Source organism: Rhinatrema bivittatum, chromosome 2, assembly GCF_901001135.1.
Source record: "Rhinatrema bivittatum chromosome 2, aRhiBiv1.1, whole genome shotgun sequence".
Classification (NCBI taxonomy): domain Eukaryota; kingdom Metazoa; phylum Chordata; class Amphibia; order Gymnophiona; family Rhinatrematidae; genus Rhinatrema; species Rhinatrema bivittatum.
The window spans coordinates 239,356,908-239,379,674 of NC_042616.1; the positions used below are offsets into that span (position 1 = coordinate 239,356,908).

General features: G+C 46.3%; 3 long non-coding RNA genes across 4 annotated transcripts; all 3 read left to right on the forward strand.

Moving 5' to 3' along the window:
• The first annotated feature begins 8,141 nt into the window (after nucleotides 1-8,141).
• LOC115084433 lies at nucleotides 8,142-12,075 on the forward strand. Of its 2 annotated transcripts, none has more exons than XR_003854554.1 (3): nucleotides 8,142-8,239; nucleotides 10,535-10,587; nucleotides 11,940-12,075. It is a non-coding gene; the product is annotated as an uncharacterized LOC115084433 (long non-coding RNA). The 2 variants fall into 2 exon arrangements; XR_003854553.1 differs by lacking the exon at nucleotides 8,142-8,239 and adding an exon at nucleotides 8,474-8,693.
• A 114-nt stretch (nucleotides 12,076-12,189) lies between these two features.
• LOC115084434 lies at nucleotides 12,190-13,315 on the forward strand. Its single transcript, XR_003854555.1, has 3 exons — nucleotides 12,190-12,355; nucleotides 12,769-12,821; nucleotides 13,179-13,315. It is a non-coding gene; the product is annotated as an uncharacterized LOC115084434 (long non-coding RNA).
• A 108-nt stretch (nucleotides 13,316-13,423) lies between these two features.
• Nucleotides 13,424-14,840, forward strand: LOC115086090. Its single transcript, XR_003855068.1, has 2 exons — nucleotides 13,424-13,603; nucleotides 14,710-14,840. It is a non-coding gene; the product is annotated as an uncharacterized LOC115086090 (long non-coding RNA).
• Nucleotides 14,841-22,767: the final 7,927 nt, after the last annotated feature.

Consider the following 22,767-nt stretch of genomic DNA (forward strand, 5'->3'; position numbering starts at 1 on the left):
TTCAGGGAGATAGGTACTAGGCCGTGTTCCAGGGAGCAGTTAACGATTTTGGAGAGTGAAGTGGCTATGGTTTTGGGGATAGCGAGGAGTAGTTTAGTAGGGATAGTTTCTGAAGGGTGGGAGGAGGGTCTCATCTTTTTTTAAATGTTTTCTATTTCTAGAGATGAGGAAGGTTCAAAAGAAGAGAGGATAGTGGGTGTATGTGGGGTGGGGGGGGGGTGATGCAACTGGTGATGGGGGAATTTTTGGTATTCGGGGTAAATTTGGCGGTGATGTTGGATATTTTGTTCTTAAAGAACATGGCAATTTCATTGCATCGGGTTTGTGTGGAGGGGATTTGGGATGTGGACACGTTGGATTTGGTAAGATTTGAGATTAGAGTGAATAGTGCTTTAGGGTTGAATTGGAGGTGGTGAATTTTCTTGGCATAGTATTCTTTTTTTGTGGTTTGAATGGCGTTTCTATAAGCGTGCACGAGTTGGTAGTAGGTGGTTTTTGTGGCAGTAGAGGGATGTTTGCGCCAGTGTCTTTCTGCTGCTCTAAGCTGGATTTTTTGGGTTTTGAGTGTCTGGGAGTACCAGGGTTTTTTGGATGATTTGGTTTGTGTGATTGTTTTGTGAATGATTGGGCATAGATTGTTAGCGATTTCCTGTGTTGTTTCTGTTCAGGAGGATATAGCCCTGTCTGCTGTCTCCAGGTCAATGTGAATTGGGATGTTGGAGCAGGCGGTGGCGAGGGTATCTATAGGACAGGTTTTACGAAATTGGAAGGATTTAGGCTGAGAAGGAGAGGAGGTGGATGGGGTTTGTAGAGAGAGGGTTGTGTTAATGATCGAGTGATCAGACCAGGGGACAGGGAGGCATGTAGGGGAGCGGATGACGTTGATGAGTGCGTTGGTGAAGATGAGGTCAAGGGTATGACCTGCTTTGTGGGTTGGGGAGTGGATAAGTTGGGTAAGGCCCATGGCGTCTAAGGATGAAATGAAGGCTTCGCATGATGGGGATTGAGGGGTGGAGTCGACATGCAGGTTAAAGTCGCCAAGGAGTATCGTGGGGATGTCGGGAGAGAGGGAGACGGTGAGGAATTCGATGAGGGGGGAGGGGTCTTTTTCTAATAGACCAGGAGGGGTATATATAAGGCAGATTTGTAGAGATTGCGATTTGAAAAGGCCTACTTCGTATTGGTTGGGAATATTGCAGGTATGTGAGGTGAGCTTGAGTTCTTTTTTAGCTAGGAGGAGTAGGCCTCCTCCTCTTTTCTTTTTTCGGGGGATGGAGAAAATGTCATAGGTTTCGGAAGGTAGTTGGTTGATGAGGGGGGTGTCGCAGGGTTTGAACCAGGTTTCAGTTACTGCAAAGATTTCTGGTTTGGAGTCAGTTAGAATATCATGGAGTAGGTGCGTTTTTTGTTTTAGGGATTGGGCGTTAATGAGTAGCAGAGAAATGAGGGAGATGGTGAGTGCTTGTGAGGTGGGAGATATGGGAATGGAGGTCAGCCGCCTTTTTTGAGGGTAATGGTGGCTGTAGGGGGGGAGGGTTAGTTTAAGGGGGTGTCCGAGCGGGTAATTGGGGGGACAGAAGTAAGCGTGTGGGGGCATTATTGTGCAGGGGCTAGTGGAGGTGTATTGGGGAGAAGGATAAGTTGTGAGATGCAGGCACAGTAATGCAATTAACCAGATTAAGGCAATGGTAGCAGAACAATGTAGAAGCATGCACTGTAAATACAGATGAACAGCTTAAAGTAGATTAACAGCGTAGGGGACTTGACCAGAGTAACGCAATATGGACAGATGACATGCAACTTCACAGCTTAAGGCAATCGATTAGAGTAATGCAGGTGAATAGATTATTGCAGTGTAACAAAGTAAATGCAGTTAAACATAGTAGGTAGGCATTTGGATAAGGTAGGTTAGGAAATGCAGATACTGTAAAGCAAGTTGACAGTAAATCCAGAGGGGGACACACTTACGTCTGATAAGCTTGCTGTGAAGGTGCAGTGTGTTGAATACTTTATCTGGAGAGGGGCGGAACTTTGTGATCGGTCTTTGGTCTGTCTTTAGTGAAAGTGTTCTCTTGGTACGGATTCTTGTCTCCGGTGACAGGCGGCGGCTTCTGTTAGGGTGTTCTTGGCTGTAGTAAGATTTCTGGAACTAGTTTAGGAGGAGAATTGGGGCACTGCTCGTGGTGAGCGAGGGGCGAACCGAAGGGGCGAAACAAAGGGGCAGGCCCCTTTGTTGCGCTCCTTCGGTGCGCGACGCACGGCGCGCGGCGCCAGATTTGCTGCAATTAAAAGGGCCTCTGTGCCCTTTTCGATTGGCTGCAGGTAGGAGTGTTGAGGCGGGCCTTCCTTCCGGGCGGGGCAGCGGCAGGACGGCGTGATAGGCCGCGTGGTCGGCCTCGGACCCAGCGGGGGCAAGGGAGAAATTCAAGAGCCTTACCCCGATGGGTCTGTGGCGCCGACCGCGCAGGCCCTCCCTCGCGCAGGGTGCCGTGGAAGAGATGAAGAGGACGAAGTTGCTGGTGCTGCAGGAGCTGTTCGTCGCGAGGAGGAGAGAGATCGCCGGACCCGCTGCAATTTAAAGGGCCTCTGTGCCCTTTTCGATTGGCTGCAGGTAGGAGTGTTGAGGCGGGCCTTCCTTCCGGTCAGGGCGGCGGCAGGCCGGCGTGATAGGCCGCGTGGTCGGCCTCGGACCCAGCGGGGGCAAGGGAGAAATTCAAGGGCCTTACCCCGATGGGTCTGTGGCGCCGACCGCGCAGGCCCTCCCTCGCGCCGGGTGCCGTGGAAGAGATGAAGAGGACGAAGTTGCTGGTGCTGCAGGAGCTGTTCGTCGCGAGGAGAATTGCTTATAGAAATCATTCTGTTTGACAGAAATGAAACAAGTAGGATTCCTTTAGTTCACGGGTCCCCTTCAGCTCATTTTGGACCCTAAGAGTTTGGAGTCAGAGTTTAAAGCTTTTAAAAAAGCTCTAAAAGCATGGCTGTTCGAACAGGCTTATATTGACTATCTTGAAAAAAAGGACTAATTGGTTTAAAGAAACATTATTTTTATCTTTGTTTTATGTTCATTTATTAATAATTGATTAACAATTTTATTTTTTATCATATTTTACTGTACTTTTAGATATTTCAGTTTGATTTTATGATTTTGTAACATGTAAACCGTTGTGATGTATATTATGAACGATGGTATACAAGAATTTTTAATAAATAAAATAAATAAATAAAAATAAACAAGTTGGCTCCACTGATTTCATTTTTATATTTTGTTTTCAATGAATGCACTTCTCTAGCTGAGATGCTTGTTCAATTAGTCCTCCTTTAGTCTGGCATCAAGAGTTCAACAGTTGCTCACAGGTTAAAAGAAGAGGTTAGTTGGTTCCATAGTGTAGTGGGTATCACATCTACTTTACACATGGAAGGGCCTGGGTTCAATCCCCAGTAGATCCATTTTTAACTTGCTGCAGAAACAGGCATGAGTCTGAGTGCAAGGATAACTTAGATACCGAAAAAGCAAGTTGAAGACCAATGGGTTCCATATATGTGCAGTGGAAACCCCACCTGTCAGGTTTTCAGGATATCCGCAATCTATATGCGTGGGATAGATTTACAGGCCCTTCCTTCTATGCGTGCTACTTGATCTCATGCAAATTCATAGCAGATATCATCTTCCCCAGAAGAAGTGTGGGAATGGTTACTGGAAACGAAATAAGAAAGCTTTAGGTAAACTCCTAAGCCAACACCTTGTGTGGTAAAAAGAATTGAGTCCCTCACAGGCTTTCTGCTTCGGATATATTTAAAAAAGGTTTTACTGTGAGTTTTTGCCTCTACAGCCAACTTCTTTTCAAATTCTCTCTTAGCCTGTCTTATCAATGTCTTACATTTAACTTGCCAACATTTATGCTTTATCCTATTTTCTTCTGTTGGATCCTTCTTCCAATTTTTGAATGAAGATCTTTTGGCTAAAATAGTTTCTTTCACCTCCCCTTTTAACCACGCCGGTAATCGTTTTGCCTTTTTTCCACCTTTCTTAATGTGTGGAATACATCTGGACTGTTCTTCTAGAATGGTATTTTTTAACAATAACCACGCCTCTTGGACATTTTTTTACTTTTGTAGCTGCTCCTTTCAGTTTTTTTCTAACAATTTTTCTCATTTTATCAAAGTTTCCCTTTTGAAAGTTTAGCACGAGAGTCTTGGATTTGCACTTTGTTCCTCTTCTAGTCATTAAATCAAATTTGATCATATTATGATCACTATTGCCAAGCGGCCCCACCACCGTTACCTCTCTCACCAAATCCTGTCCTCCACTGAGAATTAGATCTAAAATTGCTCCCTCTCTCGTCGGTTCCTGAACCAATTGCTCCATAAAGCTATCATTTATTCCATCCAGGAACGTTATCTCTCTAGCATGTCCCGATGATACATTTACCCAGTCAATATTGGGGTAATTGAAGTCTCCCATTATTACTGCAATACCAATTTGGTTAGCTTCCTTAATTTCTCTTATCATTTCACTGTCCGTCTCACCATCTTGACCAGGTGGACGGTAGTATACCCCTATCACTATAGTCTTCCCCGACACACAAGGGATTTCTACCCATAAAGATTCAATTTTGTATTTAGTCTCATGCAGGATGTTTATCCTGTTGGACTCTATGCCATCCCGGACATAAAGCGCCACACCTCCTCCCGAGTGCTCCTCTCTGTCATTGCGCTATAATTTGTACCCCGGTATAGCACTGTCCCATTGGTTATCCTCTTTCCACCATGTCTCTGAGATGCCAATTAAGTCTGTCATCATTCACTCCTATACATTCTAATTCTCCCATCTTACTTCTTAGACTTTTTGCATTAGCATACAAACATTTCAAAGTTTGTTTTTTGTTTGTATTTTCATTCTGCTTTTTAATTGATAGGGATAAGTTAGAAATTTTTAGCTCAGGAGAGGTTTTAGTTACAGGCACTTGGACTACTTTTCTAATTATTGGAACCTCACTGTCGGGATGCCCTAATTCTAATGCATCATTAGTATCCTTTAAAGATACCTCTCTCCGAACCATGCGCTGCTGAGCGATTGTCGGCTTTCCTCTTTGTTCTAGTTTAAAAGCTGCTCTATCTCCTTTTTAAAGGTTAGCACCAGTAGTCTGGTTCCACCCTGGTTAAGGTGGAGCCCATCCCTTCGAAAGAGACTCCCCCTTCCCCAAAAGGTTCCCCAGTTCCTAACAAAACTGAAACCCTCTTCCTTGCACCATCGGCTCATCCACGCATTGAGACTCCGGAGCTCTGCATGCCTCTGGTGACCTGCGTGTGGAACAGGGAGCATTTCAGAGAATGCTACCCTGGAGGTTCTGGATTTAAGCTTTCTACCTAAGAGCCTAAATTTGGCTTCCAGGACCTCCCTCCCACATTTTCCTATGTCGTTGGTGCCCACATGTACCACGACAGTCGGCTCCTCCCCAGCACTGTCTAAAATCCTATCTAGATGACGCTTGAGGTCCACCACCTTCGCACCAGGTAGGCATGCTACCAGGCGATCCTCATGCCCACCAGCCACCCAGCTATCTACATTCCTAATAATTGAATCACCAACTATGACGGCCGACCTAACCCTTCCCTCCTGGGCAGTAGGCCTTGGGGAGATATCCTCAGTGAGAAAGGACAATGCATCACCTGGAGAGCAGGTCCTTGCTACAGGATCCTTTCCTGCTGCACCTGGTTGGTGTTCTCCCATCATGAGACCTTCTTCCTCCAAGGCAGCACCAGGGCTGCCAGTCTGAAGTTGGGACTTGACTACTATGTCCCTGAAGGTCTCATCTATATACCTCTCTGTCTGCCTCAGCTCCTCCAGGTCTGCCACTCTAGCCTCCAGAGATCGGACTCGTTCTCTGAGAGCCAGGAGCTCTTTGCATCGCATGCACATGTACAACTTCTCACCGGTGGGTAAAAAATCATACATGTGACACTCGATGCAAAAGACTGGGAAGCCCCCCTCTTGTGCTGGACTGCTGTTTTCATCTCAATTTTGATCAGTTCCTAGTTAAGTTTTAGGTTGCTATGGGAGTAGGAATGTGTCTAACGTCCTTTAAATGTATTAGTGAATTCACTATGTGTCTGGTAGTGGCCTACTGGGCTCTGATCGAATTCTCAATAAAGGTTTTGTTGGGTTTTTTTTTTTTTTTTGTGAAAGTGGCACTTGCCTATAAATTAAGGGATGACCTGGGGGGGGGGGGGGAGGGTTGGGAAATACAAACAGTCTTAACTTCAGTTAGTCAGCCTGAGTGACTCACTGCTCTCTTGATTAACAAATGTTGGTGCCTATTCAAACCCAATCACACTACCTCAACACCTTTCCAAGGTGAGTAACTGAGCTGAACTATTCAACTTTTCTACTTAGGTATATACTGCTCCTAGCTTATTTCTAGCTTCTGGATACTTTTTGGGTTGGTTGTTTTTTTTTGTGGGGTTTTTTTTTTCAATACAAACACTCAGTTTGTATTGCAGACTTTTAAAAATAAACACACTACCTACTGCTACCTTATTGACTGACTATTTAAAAATACAGTCTAACTTGTTTATTCACTGCCTACCTACTGCTACCTTATTGACTGACTATTTAAAAATACAGTCTAACTTGTTTATTCACTGCCTTTCTGACTATTAAAGGCACAAACACACTAAATAATATTCCCAAATAGTTAACTTTGCCCCAATACTTTTAAAAAAGACAGTGTCCCAAGCAAAAACTTACTGATTCCTTTCAGCCACCAGCAAGGTGATCCTCTCCTCTCAGGATTTGGTGAGACAGGTAACAATGGTGGGGCTGCTTGGCAATAGTGATCATAATATGATCAAATTTAAATTAATGACTGAAAGGGGAACAGTATGTAAATCTATGGCTCTAGCACTAAACTTTCAAAAGGGAAACTTTGAGAAAATGAGAAAAGTAGTTAGAAAAAACAGGCGTGGGCCTTGTTTAAAAGTAGCATCCTAGAAGCACAGACCAGGTGTATTCCATGCATTAAGAAAAATGGAAGGAAGGCAAACTGATTACCAGCATGGAAATGTTCCCAAATTTAGCTTAGCCGGTTCAGCACTGAGAAGCCTCCAGAAGATCTAACCTCACTGAAGGGCCTGTCCCTTAATCTAAAAAAATACCCACCTCTACCCTGACTCCCAATCACTCGGTCATTTTTAATGCAGGCTTGTCTTCGTCTGTTAAAGAAAGTTTCAGACTTTAAAATGTGTAAGGCTGAATGCACATCACTATTATATCAGGGAGGACAATAATGAAAGCCATTTCTGGGGGTAAAGCGCTCTTTTATCCACGAAATAGGCTGTTTGATTACTGTCCATCCTCTACACAAGTAAAGGTAGGAGCATATAACAAGGCATATTTCTGGTTTGGAGTTCAGACAGGGGGAAAACTATAGCCAGAGAGCAAAGTGTTAGGTCCCTTTAAGGGCTGCAGCTGGAGAGCTAAGCCAGCTCGGGATTATGATGTCTGATTATGACATCACCATAGTAGAGGTTTGAAACCAGGCAACTCCTTTCTTTCTTGCTCTTTGCAACAGACGTCCTCTGTTGCTCCTAGGCTGTGATCCCTGTGCTTTGGTGTCGTGCCTCCAGTGTCTCCTGTGTCATCGTCCCTCCAGCGTCTCCTGTGTCTTCATGCCTCTAGCGTCTCTTGGGTCTTCATGCCTCCAGCATCTCCTGTGTCTTCATGCCTCCAGCGTCTCTTGGGTCTTCATGCCTCCAGCGTCTCCTGTGTCTTCATGCCTCCAGCGTCTCTTGGGTCTTCATGCCTCCAGTGTCTCCTGTGTCTTCATGCCTCTAGCGTCTCTTGGGTCTTCATGCCTCCAGCATCTCCTGTGTCTTCATGCCTCCAGCGTCTCTTGGGTCTTCATGCCTCCAGCGTCTCCTGTGTCTTCATGCCTCTAGCGTCTCTTGGGTCTTCATGCCTCCAGCATCTCCTGTGTCTTCATGCCTCCAGCGTCTCTTGGGTCTTCATGCCTCCAGCGTCTCCTGTGTCTTCATGCCTCCAGCGTCTCCTGTGTCTTCATGCCTCCAGTGTCGTGCCTCCAGTGTCTCCTGTGTCATCGTCCCTCCAGCGTCTCCTGTGTCTTCATGCCTCCAGCGTCTCCATGTTCCTGTGACCATCACTTCGTCTCTTCACTATCTGCCACAGACCTTCTGCCTGGACTACGCTGTCTCTTCAAGAGATTGGTTCCTATCTTGCTGGGTGAACGCTCTATATCTTCCTTCTCTTTCCTCTCTGCCCACCTGCCCTTGCTGTTCTTTGCTTTTCATTCCCTTTCTCTGTCTTGTTTATGCTTCCCCTTTTCCTTTCCCTTACTTCTCCTTTTAACAAAACAGTTTTAGTGGTTAATATTATTTCCCTCCCATGTAAAATTCCCTTTTATTACCATTAGAGGGTCCCTGAGGGAGAGATAGAGCTGTGGGTTAATAGGGACAGACAGGCAGAGTTTGTAAAGCTAAAGAAGCCCAGCCAGTTGTACAGTCTGAGCTGATCCTATCAGCACCCTCAGAGCCGACTGAGACAGGTGCAGCATTCAGCTCTGCAAAAACATTCACTTAAAAACCAGTTGGAGTTACTGTGAAATTCCTTTTCTTCTTCCCCTGCTTGTAATACATTCTTCATAACAAGCTCTGTTTATTAGCACTGTGGATCCTAGGTAAGTGAGTTTTTCAGTGATTCTGGTATTTTTTGGATGTGCCTTCTTTATTTGTCTGGATACTGTGAAACCCCAGGTTTAGGGAGTCACAATGTCCTCAGAAAGCCCTCATGAAGGAGCAGGTGGTAGGGTACTTGGGAAACCCAGTTGGTGGGTGGGAGGTTGTCAGGAGAGAGGCACAAGTGCAGGAGCAGGCAAGGCCTCTGCAGTGCTTGCTAGGATCTTCAAGGTCCAAGCAAGTGAGCAAGGGTTTAACCTCCGAGTGTCAGGTGAAGCAGCTTTTGCTTTACTTCTGCTAAGAATGTTTTATTCCAGGGAGGTAAAGGAAGAGATGTGATGTGTGCTCTTCATTCCTGCCATGAATATTTCATTCTGTGTGGCAGGGGCAGAGCCAGAAGCAGCACAGCTCTTGCTCTGTTTTCCCTGTGAACATTTAAGTGAAGGCTAAGCAATCTTGTATTGCTTAGCAGATAATAACGGGGGTTAGCGAGCGGTAGGATAGGGTTAAATTATAAGTTAGGAGGGAAAGGGGAGGGGGAGAAAGTAAAGCTAAGGGGCCAATGAAAAGGAAGTATTTTGAATTGAGAAGCTGGGATTGGTTGGGGTAATAGTTAGTTAGGGCAGAGAGCCCTTTCGCGCCTCAGTTGGGTGCGAGAGGGCTGAGGGAGCAGGCTGGAATAATTTCCCTCCTCCCTCCCTTATGGTAGAATCATTGGATGTTATTCAATGTGTGTTGTCTTTATTGATTGTCACAGTGGCGGGTAACCCCAGCCCAATATGGTTGATTTTGTTATGTATTGTTAAAAGGCATTGGGGGGGGGGGGAGGTATCTCGTATAGCGTGGGGCTGCTACATGAGGTGGCCAATGAGCAAGAGGGGGGCCGAAGCTCTGAGGCCGGGGTACTTACCCACGCTGGTGCGAGGCGGGGTAAGGAAATGGACTCTATGGGTGTAGCTCTACCACTGGGTCGAGGTGGGGAGCAAGTTGTTAAGAAGGGGATAAAAGGGGGGGGGGGTGTATATGTTGAATAGTGTATTAAGTGTTAGGGGCTCGGGTCATGTTATAATAAACTGCGGCCTTTATTTAACCAAAACAAACATTGTGTGGGATTATAAAGGGGGAGGAGAAGCAATTGAAAGCGAGTTTTGCCTCTCCCAGTTTTTCTTGGGGTGGGAGGCTGCAGGAAGGAGCCAAGGATGAGGCAGGAGCTCTCGTGCCACTCTCCAGCCCTTATGAATATTTCATTCAAGGACAAGGTGGGGAGATGAACCAAAGCTGTGGCAGCCGATCATGCTTGCTCCTGCCTTGAACATTTGATTATGGGGGGAGGGGGAGGAGGGAGTCAGAGACACGGAGCAAAAGCTCCCTCCATGAACCTCTGGTTTGGGGCTCTAGCAGTGGCTGCCTGGGACTGAGCTGTGGGTCTCATCTGGGTCTGGATGTTTCCCAGCCTTGACCTAAATAATCAAAGTATGCAAGGTCTGGCTAATCCCATCTGAATTTTAACCGGAGGTGATAAGGAATGCAAAAGTACACATCTAGATTTGCTTTGTTTATTGCCCCCTCAAAAATACCCCTGCCTGCTTTTTGTGAGGGCACGGTGTTAAAGGAAAGCTCTGCATATAGTTTTCCCCCTGTCTGAACTCCAAACCAGAAATATGCCTTGTTATATGCTCCTACCTTTACTTGTGTAGAGGATGGACAGTAATCAAACAGCCTATTTCTGTGGATAAAAGAGCGCTTTACCCCCAGAAATGGCTTTCATTATTGTCCTCCCTGTATATAATGGTGATGTGCATTCAGCCTTGCACATTTTAAAGTCTGAACCTTTCTTTAACAGACGAAGACAAGCCTGCATCAAAAATGACCGAGCGATTGGGAGTCAGGATAGAGGTGGGTATGTTTTTTAGATTAAGGGACAGGCCCTTCAGTAAGGTTAGATCCTCTGGAACTGCTCAGGCTAAGTTTTCAGGAGGCTCCTCAGTGCTGAACTGGCTAAGCTAAATTCCCTGTACGTACCCGGATCAGTCCAGACTCCTGGGTTTTGCCCCCCCTCTAGCAGTTGGAGGCAGAAGTTTATCAAACAAACCTATGCCTTATCTAGGCTGGTGCCACCTACAGTCTGGCGGTATTCTTCTGTCTCCTAGTAGGTGGAGGAGGTGCAAAACCTACAGTCTGTGCTGAGGCCTAGTTTTTCAGTTCTAGATAGTATTGTTAGCTGGGTAAAGAGAAGGATAAAGTTAGAATAAGGTATAGGAGCGCAGTGGTTTGCTTGCAGGTCCAGTCTCCCGCCTCCCAGGGGGTTGTGAGGTCCGGAGGGGGACCATCCCCCCTGGTTTCCGAGGCCGCTGAGGTGTGGGGTGCTTTGCCCTCCTGCCAGCGTGAATTTGTGACTGGGGGTGATACCGGGGAGCCCGGCTCACTCCCCCCAGTAGGTCCAGGACCCGGAGACTATTGGGCGAGTATATTTAAAAAAAAAAAAAAAGTTAAAATTTTTTTTTTGTGTGTTCTGTCCGGGCTTCATTCTCCTTCCCTTCCGGTCGCATTTGGGTGCTTGCGCGCCATTTTCGCCACCTTCCGAGCGATTTTCGGGGCGGTTTTTTGCTGCAGCATGCCGCATCTGGCCGCTTGTAGGGCCTGCGGCACCGCGCGGGCGCAACTGTCCTGGGACAATTTGTGTTCCGATTGCCTCTCCGGAGGCAAGGGGGTCTCTGCGGCCATGGGCAGGGACCTGGTGAGGGTCCAAACAGTGACCGGAGCATTTGGGGACTTACATTCTTCAGGTGCCGACCTGTTCCCGTGGGAACGCCCCAAGGCGCCAACGGCAAGGGGGGAGGACGAGCCTCCACCGCGATTGTCACCACAACGCAGAGTCCCTAAGGGGGACAGACCTGCGAGACCCAGCTGTGCTGCCAATCCAGAGGTCCCTGAGGGGGATCAGACAGATTTGTCTTCAGACTCTTCTTTTTCGTCTGATTTCGTGTTGCTTATGCATAAAGCCTTCAAGACACGCAAAGATTGCCATTTAAATACAGTCTCGAGCGGTATGTGATCCGAACTGTGCGTGCGGCAAACGCAGGTGCGCCCGGCACTAATGCACCTCTTTCTACCGCACCTTACTGTATTGGCCTGTTTGTGATAACCAAGATCAATGCCTGTAGCTCAGATGGAAAGTAGGACATCAGGAAATGCTTACATATCTCCTTTCTTTCTCTTTCCGGTTCCGCTCATCCTGCAAACTTCAGCACCGGTGCAACTATTCCCACCCCTCTTTCCACTGCTCCCTCTGCTCTCCCCTACCCCAAGCCTCTCCCTCTCTATCTTCCCTCCACCCTCTCCCATCAATCTCCCTGCCTTATCTCCTGTTCTCCCCTTCCATCTTTTTCTCCTTTGCTCCTTCCTGTTATTGTATCGACTCCTCCCACCCTCCTTCCAATGCTCTCTCTGCTCTCACTCCTCTCCCCTAGCCCATGCCTCCCTTCTCTATATCTTCCTTCTCCTTCCTCTCTGCCCACCTGCCTTTGCTGTTCTCTACTTTTCCTCCCCTTTCTCTGTCTTGTTTATGCTTCCCCTTTCCCCTTTTCCTTTCCCTTACTTCTCCTTGACATCCCGTGTGTATTTGGTCTGATTGCAGTGCATGCGCTTCGAAGAAAAAAAAACGGTAAGGAGACTTTGCAAACATCGCTTTGTGCCCTATAATACTTTTAAAGGTCCTTGGTCAGCGGATTTGTCCGGCTGAGTTCGGAATTTAGCTGGACAAACCGCAAAGTGTTAAAATTGTGGGCCAATGAATGGCTAACTTACCTGGATAAAACGGGATGACTGGGTGTGGGGCTTATGTTTAGCTGGGTAGCATATAGTTTTCCCCCTGTCCGAACTCCAAACCAGAAATATACCTTGTTATATGCTCCTACCTTTACTTGTGTAGAGGATGGACAGTAATCAAATAGCCTATTTCTGTGGATAAAAGAGCACTTTATCCCCAGAAATGGCTTTCATTATTGTCCTCCCTGTATATAATGGTGATGTGCATTCAGCCTTACACAATTTAAAGTTTGAACCTTTCTTTAACAGACGAAGACAAGCCTGCATCAAAAATGACTGAGCGATTGGGAGTCAGGGTAGAGGTGGGTATTTTTTTTAGATTAAGGGACAGGCCCTTCAGTGAGGTTAGATCCTCTGGAGCTGCTCAGGGTAAGTATTCAGGAGGCTTCTCAGTGCTGAACCCGCTAAGCTAAATTTGGGAATATTTCCAGCCGCCAAGCCGTGATTGAAAATTTATCCAGTAAACGGAATCAACTCTTGTGGTCACTTAGCAGCTCTTCTGAAAACTTACCCCTTACTTTGAATACAGAAATGGGCACAATTAACTTTGTGATAACCAATATCAATGCCTGTACCTCAGATGGAAAGTAGGACATCAGGAAATGCTCACATATCTCCTTTCTTTCTCTTTCCGGTTCCGCTCGTCCTGCAAACTTCAGCACCGGTGCAGCTACTCCCATCCCTCTTTCCACTGCTCCCTCTGCTCTCTCTCCTCTCTTCTACCCCATGCCTCCCCCTCTGCATCTCCCCTCCTCCCTCTCCCATCAATCTCCCGGCCTTATCTCCTGTTCCCCCCTTCCATCTTTTTCTCCTTTGCTCCTTCCTGTTATTGTATCAACTCCTCCCACCCTCCTTCCAATGCTCTCCCTGCTCTCCCTCCTCTCCCCTAGCCCATGCCTCCCTTCTCTATATCTCCCTCCTCCTTCCTCTCTGCCCACCTGCCTTTGCTGTTCTCTACTTTTCCTCCCCTTTCTCTGTCTTGTTTATGCTTCCCCTTTCCCCTTTTCCTTTCCCTTACTTCTCCTTGACATCCCGTGTGTGTTTGGTCTGATTGCAGTGCATGCGCTTCGAAGAAAAAAAACCGGTAAGGAGACTTTGAAAACATCGCTTCGTGCCCTGTAATACTTTTAAAGGTGCTTGGTCAGCGGATTTGTCTGGCTGAGTTTGGAATTTAGCTGGACAAACCGCAAAGTGTTAAAATTGTGGGTCAATGAATGGCTAACTTACCTGGATAAAAAGAGATGACCGGGTGTGGGGCTTATGTTTAGCTGGGTAGCAGCCCTGAAGTGAGATAGATAAACTTACTCCACTGTCTTTGGGTCTATACAGCGGGAACCCGTACCTGGGTAAGTCCAGCTAACTTCCTGCTCTCAGCACCGCTGAATGGACCTATTAGTTTATAAATATAAATGAAGAAACATTTTGTTGGTATTCAGGGATTTCACAGTGCTAATCAGTGATTTCTCAGAGACGAGGAGTCCCTCAGATCACAGGGAACTGTCTGCCCTCTATAGTTACTCCAGTGAGCCATAGCAAATGGTTTAGTCCACTCACTACCCTAAACTAGGTCCTCCTCTGGGAGGTGCTTAGACCTTAGAAAAGAGACCCAGAAAAGACAAAACAATAAATATAACAACTGAGGAATCACTATATAGCAGTCAAATGTTTATTTATTAGCACAATCTGTGGTCAGAAGACCTCCTCACTGATTCAGATGCTTGTTGGTTACTCCAGCTCTACCTGACACAAAAACCTGAAAGAAGTGTGAGACTTGGTGCAGGACCCTGCTGATACTCAGTAATAACCTGTCACTAATCATTCACAGAAACAGTGCTAATAAATGAATGTTATAATATATAAGAAAAGGATTTACAGTTAACTCAAAAGGCTTGGAAAACTGCAAACAGCAAAGAGGAAAAAAGGAAAGGAGCAGTAACTGCTGGTACTTAACAGTTTGTCTGCAGAGTGAAATGCTGCTTCCTTCCTAGTCAGATATGAGGGTGCTGTGTAACCTTTTCCTGTCACCCCACAGCTGTACTTCCCAGCTGAAACAGGTCTCTCTCTCTCTTTCTGCTAATTCCAACTCTCATTCTCTCAGCCCGTACTATCCCTCTAACAGATCCTCAGCAGCAGTGCAATGTCTGCTGAAACGAGCATCTCTCTCTCAGTGTTACAGTCTCTCTCTCTCAGAACTTAGCAGCAGGGTGAAGACATCGGTCCTGGGATTCATCCCCTCAGCTCCAGCTCCTGGTGCCAGTGGAACTCTGCGCTCTTATACTGCTGCCCGGCTGAAGATCATCTGAATAAAAAAACCTTCTCTCAATATACCAGGCAAATAACAAGTAAAACTCCTGCTCATCACCAACAATAATTTTCCAAGTGCGTGGCTCGACTTTTGTGCTGTACCAGAGAGACATTTGAAATTCTGCTGACTCTGCCCCTCCAGCTCTGCCTCAGCCCGATCCCTGAAACACCTCTGCTCGCTGGCTATAAAAGACTAAGGGTTAGAGCAGTGGGAAGCCAGGGTTTAAATACCACTGTCACCACTCCTTGTGGCCTCAGGGTCAGATTGTGAGCCCACTATGAATAGAGAAATAACTACAGTACCTGAATGTCATCCACTTTGAAGTGCTGAAAGTTGGAATATAAATAAAATTAAATTAAAAAAAAAAAACTCAGGCTCCTGATTGATTTACCCCATGTAACCTCTACAGTACCGGGGGGCAGGGTTAGGTCGGCCATAATAAATGTAGATAGTTGGGTGGCTGATGAACGGAAGGACTGCCTGGTAACCTGCCTGCCTGGTGCGACGGTGGCACACCTCACACGTCACCCGGTGCTGCCTTGGATCAGAAAAGTCTCACGGTTGGAGAACATCATCTTGGTGTAGCAGGAAGTGATGATCCTGTAGCAAGGACCTTCTCTCCAGGTGATGCATTGTCCTCTTGCACTGAGTACAAGACTCCTAGGGCTACTGCCCAGGAGGGAAGGGTTAGGTCGGCCATCATAAATGTAGCTAGCTGGGTGGCTGGTGGACATGAGGACTGCCTGGTAACTTGCCTGCCTGGTGCGAAGGCGGCACACCTCACGCGTCACCCAGATAGGATTATAGACAGTGCTAGGAAGGAGCTGGCTGCCGAGGTACATATGGGCACCAACAACATAGGAAAATGTGGGAGAGAAGTTCTGGAAGCCAAATTTAGGATTTCAGGTAGAAAGCTGAAATCTGGAGCCTCCAGGGTGGCATTCTCTGAAATATTGCCCATTCCAGGTGCAGGTCCTCAGAGGCAGGCAAAGCTCTCGGGTTTCAATTCATGGATGAGACGATGATGCAGGGAGCAGGGATTCAGTTTTGTAAGAAACTGGGAAACCAGAATGAAATCAGGCTGCTGGCACTAACTTTTAAAAAGGAGATAGAGCAGCTTTTAAATGGTTCGGAGGAATGTATCTTTGAAGGATACTAATGAAATAGGAGAGCTATGGCATCCCAACAGAGAGGTTCCAATAAATGCAAACGTAGTCCATGTGCCTGTAAGTAAAGAATCCAAATTATCCCTATCATCTGAAAGCAGGTTGTTAATACAAATAAAAAACACACTTTGAAATGTCTGTATGCCATTGCCAGAAATCTAAGAAGTAAGATGGGAGAGTCAGAGTGTATAGCGGTGAATGATGAGATAGACATAATTGGCATCACAGAGACTTGGTAGAAGGAGGATAACTAACGGGACAGTGCTATATCAGGATACAAATTATATCGCAATGATAGGATCAACTTGGAGGGTGTGGCACTTTATATCCAGGAGGCTATAGAGTCCAACAGTATAAAGATCATACAAGAGACTAAATACTCATTAGAATCTATATGGGTTGAAATCGCATGTGTGTTGGGTATGAGTACGGTGATAGGAGTATACTACCGTCCACCTGGCCAAAATGGTCAGATGATGAAATGCTAAGAGAAATCAGGGAAGCTAATAAATTTGGCAGTGCAGTAATAGGAGATTTCAATTACCCCAATATTGACTGGGTAAATGTAACATCAGGACTTGCTAGAGACAAAGTTCCTGGATGGAATAAACTACTGCTTCATGGAGCAATTGGTTCAGGAACCAACGATAGAGGGAGCAATTTTAGATTTAATTCTTGGTAGAACGCAAGATTTGGTGAGAGAGGTAATAGTGGTAGTGGTGGGGCCACTTGGCAATGGTGATCATAACGTGATAACATTTGAACTAATGACTGGAAGGGGTCAGTATGTAAATCTACAGCTCTAACACTAAATTTTCAAAAGGGAAACTTTGATAAAATGAGCGAAATAGAAAAAAACTGAAAGGTGCAGCTGCAGAGGTTAAAAGTGTACAACAGGTGTAGACATTGTTTAAAAATAGAATCTTATGGTGGCCCCAATTTCTCTGCTTGAAATTCAGGCAGCTATCAAGTTGTTACCGGAGGGTAAATGTCCTGGCCCTGATGGGTTCCCTACTGGTGGTGGGGGGCATTCCCTGGGCACTATGGCTGATGCTACGATCACTCTCATTCATAAAAAAAAGTCACCCCTAGTATGCCTCACTGGCGCTCACAAATACAGGCTATTGCTGATCTGGAACAGCTACGATACAGTCTTAAGGGTAAGCATGCTAAATTTACCAGTACTTGGGGGCCATATCTTGATTATTTGAATGATACTTAAGCTAATTTGTGGTGCCACTTAGGGTTATTTTTTTATTTCCACTTCTATTGTCCCTCAATCGTTTGCTCCCCTATGTACTATCTTTTGCCATGTACCTCACTGCAATATGAGTTATTGCTTCTATGTACTTTTCTCTGTTTGTTTGGAAAAATATAAATAGTTATAACAATACAATCTTAGATGCGCAGTCCAGATGTCTTCCATGCATTAAAAAAGGTGGAAGGAAGGCAAAACGATTACCAGCAAGGTTAAAAGGTGAGCTGAAAGAGGCTATTTTAGCCAAAAAAAATCCTTCAAAAATTGGAAGAAGGATCCATCTGAAGAAAATAGGAAAAAGCATAAGCATTGTCAAGTTAAGTGTAAAACACTGATAAGGCAGGCTAAGAGAGAATTTGAAATGATGTTGGCCGTAGAGGCAAAAAGTCATAATAAAAAGTTTTAAAATACATCCGAAGCAAGAAACCTATAAGGGAGTCGGTTGGATGACTGAGGGGTTAAAGGGGCTCTTAGGGAAGTTTAGGCCATTGCAGAAAGACTAAATGAATTCTTTGCTTCTGTGTTTACCAATGATGATGCTGGGGAGATACCAGTTCCAGAGATGGTTTTCAAGGGTGATGAGTCAGATGAACTGAACCAAATCACGGTGAACCTAGAAGATGAAGTAGGCCTGATTGACAAACTGAAGAGTAGTAAATCACCTGGACTGGATGGTATACACCCCAGGGTTCTGAAGGAACTAAAAAATGAAATTTCAAATCTATTAGGTAAATTTTGTAACCTATCATTAAAATCATCCATTGTACCTGAAGACTGGAGGGTGGCTAATGTAACCCCAATATTTAAAAAGGGTTCCAGGGGCGATCCAGGAAACTATAGACCAGTGAGCCTGACTTCAGTGCCAGGAAAAATAGTGGAAAGTGTTCTAAAGATCAAAATCACAGAACATATAGAAAGACATGGTTTAATGGAACAAAGTCAGCATGGCTTTACCTAAGGGAAGTCTTGCCTCACAAATCATATTTTTGAAGGGGTTAATAAACATGTGGATAAAGGTGAACCAGTAGATGTAGTGTATTTGGATTTTCAGAAGGCATTTGACGAAGTCCCTCATGAAAGGCTTCTAAGAAAACTAAAAAGTTATGAGACAGGAGGCGATGTCCTTTTGTGGATTACAAACTGGTTAAAAGACAGGAAACAAAGCGTAGGATTAAATGGCTAATTTTCTCAGTGGAAAAGGGTAAACAACTGGACAGCCCGGGACGGGTTCCCATCAGTCCTGTCCTGGTTTCAGCGAATGGCCTCGTTTCTCCAACTTGAACGTTTAGACTTTGTACTGGGCAAGCGGAAGTCGGATAAACTGTACTGGGCCTGCTGGCAGGCTTGTGTTCTTCTGATGCCGACAGCTGTTCAAGAAGGGCTGCGGGCAAGTGGCTATGAGCTTGAATGGTGCAACCCAGGGTCTCAGTAGAGTGAGGGGGCTTAGGGGGTGGAGGGGGGAAGGGGAGGGAAGGGTAGTGTGTGGTGGTGTGAATGGCGTGTGGTGTGCATGAGGCAAAGTGAGGTGCAAATGTTAGTAGTATGAGGGGAACTGGTATGGGGAGAAAACAGAAAAAACAGATAGGCTGTAGTTATGAGGGAGGTCTCTGTTGTTGTTAGTTTGTTTAAACAACTTGTGTTGTATTGGATGTTTAGTAGGGATGTGAATCGTTTTAGGACGATTAAAATTATCGTCCGATAATTTTAATATCGTCTTAAACCGTTATGGAACACAATACAATACAGATTCTAACGATTTATCGTTATAAATCGTTAGAATCGTGAGCCGGCACACTAAAACCCCCTAAAACCCACCCCCGACCCTTTAAATTAAATCCCCCACCCTCCCGAACCCCCCCCCCCAATAACTTAAATAACCTGCGGGTCCAGCGGCGGTCCGGAACGGCAGCGGTCCGGAACGGGCTCCTGCTCCTGAATCTTGTCGTCTTCAGCCGGCGCCATTTTCCGAAATGGCGCCGAAAAATGGCGGCGGCCATAGACGAAAAAGATTGGACGGCAGGAGGTCCTTCCGGACCCCCGCTGGACTTTTGGCAAGTCTCGTGGGGGTCAGGAGGCCCCCCACAAGCTGGCCAAAAGTTCCTGGAGGTCCAGCGGGGGTCAGGGAGCGATTTCCCGCCGCGAATCGTTTTCGTACGGAAAATGGCGCCGGCAGGAGATCGACTGCAGGAGGTCGTTCAGCGAGGGTTCCGGCGCCTCACTGAACGACCTCCTGCAGTCGATCTCCTGCCGGCGCCATTTTCCGTACGAAAACGATTCGCGGCGGGAAATCGCTCCCTGACCCCCGCTGGACCTCCAGGAACTTTTGGCCAGCTTGTGGGGGGGCCTCCTGACCCCCACGAGACTTGCCAAAAGTCCAGCGGGGGTCCGGAAGGACCTCCTGCCGTCCAATCTTTTTCGTCTATGGCCGCCGCCATTTTTCGGCGCCATTTTGGAAAATGGCGCCGGCTGAAGACGACAAGATTCAGGAGCAGGAGCCCGTTCCGGACCGCTGCCGTTCCGGACCGCCGCTGGACCCGCAGGTTATTTAAGTTATTTGGGTGGGGGATTTAATTTAAAGGGTCGGGGGTGGGTTTTAGGGGGTTTTAATGTGCCGGTTTTTCGATTTTTCGATTTTTAACGATTTTTAACGATTTTTCACGATATTTTACCCCCCCAAACGGCAACAATACGATTCCCTCCCCCTCCCAGCCGAAATCGATCGTTAAGACGATCGAGGACACGATTCACATCCCTAATGTTTAGTATATTGGTTGTATCTACTGAGTGTGGGATTCACTGTCTATTCATGTATCCTCCCAATAAAAATTATTTTGAAAAGAAAAAAAAGGAAAAGGGTAAACAGTGGAGTGCCTCAGGGATCTGTACTTGGACCTGTGCTTTTCAATATATTTATAAATGATCTGGAAATGAATATGATGAGTGAGGTTATCAAATCTGCAGATGATACAAAATTATTCAGAGTAGTTAAATCACAAATGGATTGTGATACATTGCAGGAGGACCTTGCGATTCTGGAAGATTGGGCATCCAAATGGCAGATGAAATTTAAAGGGAAATAAACATTCCTGTAGTTACAGATGTTAGGTTCCATATTTGGAGTTACCACGCAGGAAAAAGATCTAGGCATCATAGTGGGTAATATATTGAAATCATCAGCTCAGTGTGCTGCGGCAGTCAAAAAAGCAAACAGAATATTAGGAATTATTAGGAGTGAATAAAACAGAACGTCAGAATGCATCTATATCACTCCATGGTGAGACCGCACCTTGAGTACTGTGTACAACTCTGGTCGCCGCACCCCAAAAAAGGTATAGTTGCCATGGAGAAGGTACAGAGAAGGGTGATCAAAATGAAAAAGGGGATGGAACAGCTCCCCTATGAGGAAAGGCTGAAGAGGTTAGGGCTATTCAGCTTGGAGTAGAGACAGCTGAGGGGGGATATGATAGAGGTCTTTAAAATCATGAGAGATCTTGAACGAGTAGATGTGAATCGGTTATTTACACTTTCGTTTAATAGAAGGACTAGGGGGCATACCATGAAGTTAGCAAGTAGCACATTAAGACTAATCAGAGAAAGTTCTTTTTCACTCAGCTTAAGCTCTGGAATTTGTTGCCAGAGGATGTGGTTAGTGCAGTTAGTGTAGCTGGGTTTAAAAAAGGTTTGGATAAGTCTATTAACTGCTATTAATCAAGCTGACTTAGGGAATAGCCTGTCTAATCCTAGCATCAGTAGCATGGGGTCTACTTAGTGTTTGGGTACTGTGGGAAACAGGAAACAGGAATGCTGGGTTTGGTCACTGTTGGAAACAGGATGCTGGGCTTGATTGACTCTTGGTCTGATCTAGTATGACAATTTCTTATGTTCTTAGTGATGACATGGACCCATGGGACAGTGATTCCTAAAGGTACAAACCAGTTTCTACTACTAATTATCATTCCCAAAGTGCTACTAGAAGTACATAGCACTCTACCAAAACATATAAGAGACAGTCCCTACTCAGTAGAGCTTACAATATAATCAAGACAAACATACAGGGCAAAAGAGACATTAGGCATTTCATTTCATCTTTTAAGGAAATAGGTTCCTGTTAGTACCCCAGATCAGTCCAGACGAGAGGGTTTATGCATCCCTACCAGCAGATGGAGGCAGAGAACAAAACTTTGAGGCACTGCTACATAAATGGGAGTGCCACCTGCAGTCCTTCAGTATTGACCTGTATTTCTCTGTCTCCAGCAGATGGTAGAGGTGCAAACCTGCAGTCTGGACTTGTTTAAAAAAAAAAAAAAAAAAAGATAAGAAGAGAGTTTGGCTCCCCGAGGTGTTAGGTTCCTTCTTGGGCTATCCCTCGGTTGGAGCAGGGCGAGCGGGGACTTGGTAATCCCTGTCCAGACTCAGCCCTTCTTGACAGGGGAAGTAGATAGCCAGGGGTCTTGGGTCTTTGCCGTGGCTGCAGTTTGAGGCAAGCTCGCCTTGATGCGGCCTCATTTTGCAGCGATGTTTTCTTCCGGGGCCGCGCATTCAGGAAGGAGGAGGAGCACCTGCACGTTTAAACGCGACTTTTTTCTTCGGGCCGTGGTGACGTGAGCTCCGCCACGGCTCTGCCGATCTGCCTGCTAGGTGTCGCTGCTCAGCCGCTCGTGGGATGAGGTCCACCGGCGGCCGCCCGAGCCTCCCTGCGCCCATGGGTATTGGCTCCCCTCGGGATACCACTGCTCGCGGCGCCCCCTAATACTCGGGGCCTTAGGCCCAGGCCTGGTTCGCCTAGTGCTTCCACCGGCCCTGGGAGGGGCAGGTACAAGGTACAAAGGGAAAAGGGATTGAGGGGTAGAAAGCATATAGGGCGAGGGGGTGAGAACATTTGCAGGGAGTCAGAAGAGGGGGGGGATCTGAAGGGAGGGAGTTGAGAAGAGGGAAAAGCCTTGGAAGAGGGGTGAGAAAGCATAAAAGCCTTTTATGGAGGGTTAAAAAGGAGGAAAAGCTTTTGAAGAGCGAGAGGGAGCGAGTGAGATGGAAAGACCTAAGGGGACTGGGGAGGAGCTGAAAGGCAGTGGAAGGAGCGTTACTCTCTTCATTTCTCACTTAGACCGCCAGCCTTCCATCTCCCTCTGTCACCCCCCTCTCCAGCCCCTTCATTTCCCCCTTTGATTTCACTTCTCTCTCAAGCTCTTATTCCTCCCATCTTCACCCTCTCTGCTCATCCTCTCCCAGCCCTCTGACCTCTCTCACCGGCCCCAGTTCCTTCCCTGTCATTCACCTCTCCCGGCATGGCCAAGCCCCTTTATTGTCTCTCTGATCTCCCACCTACATTCCCATTCCCCCTTTTTACCTCTTCACTAGCCCCATTTCCAAATTCACCCCCTTCACAGTCCCCTCTCTTCTGTTTTGGTATTTTGCAGAGTGCAGGAAGGATTGCCTTTCTATTTCTCATCCTCCAGTATTGTACTGCTTATAGAATCTGGCTTCACGTTTTGTCCGCATGTTTCTGTTTCTGATTTGTG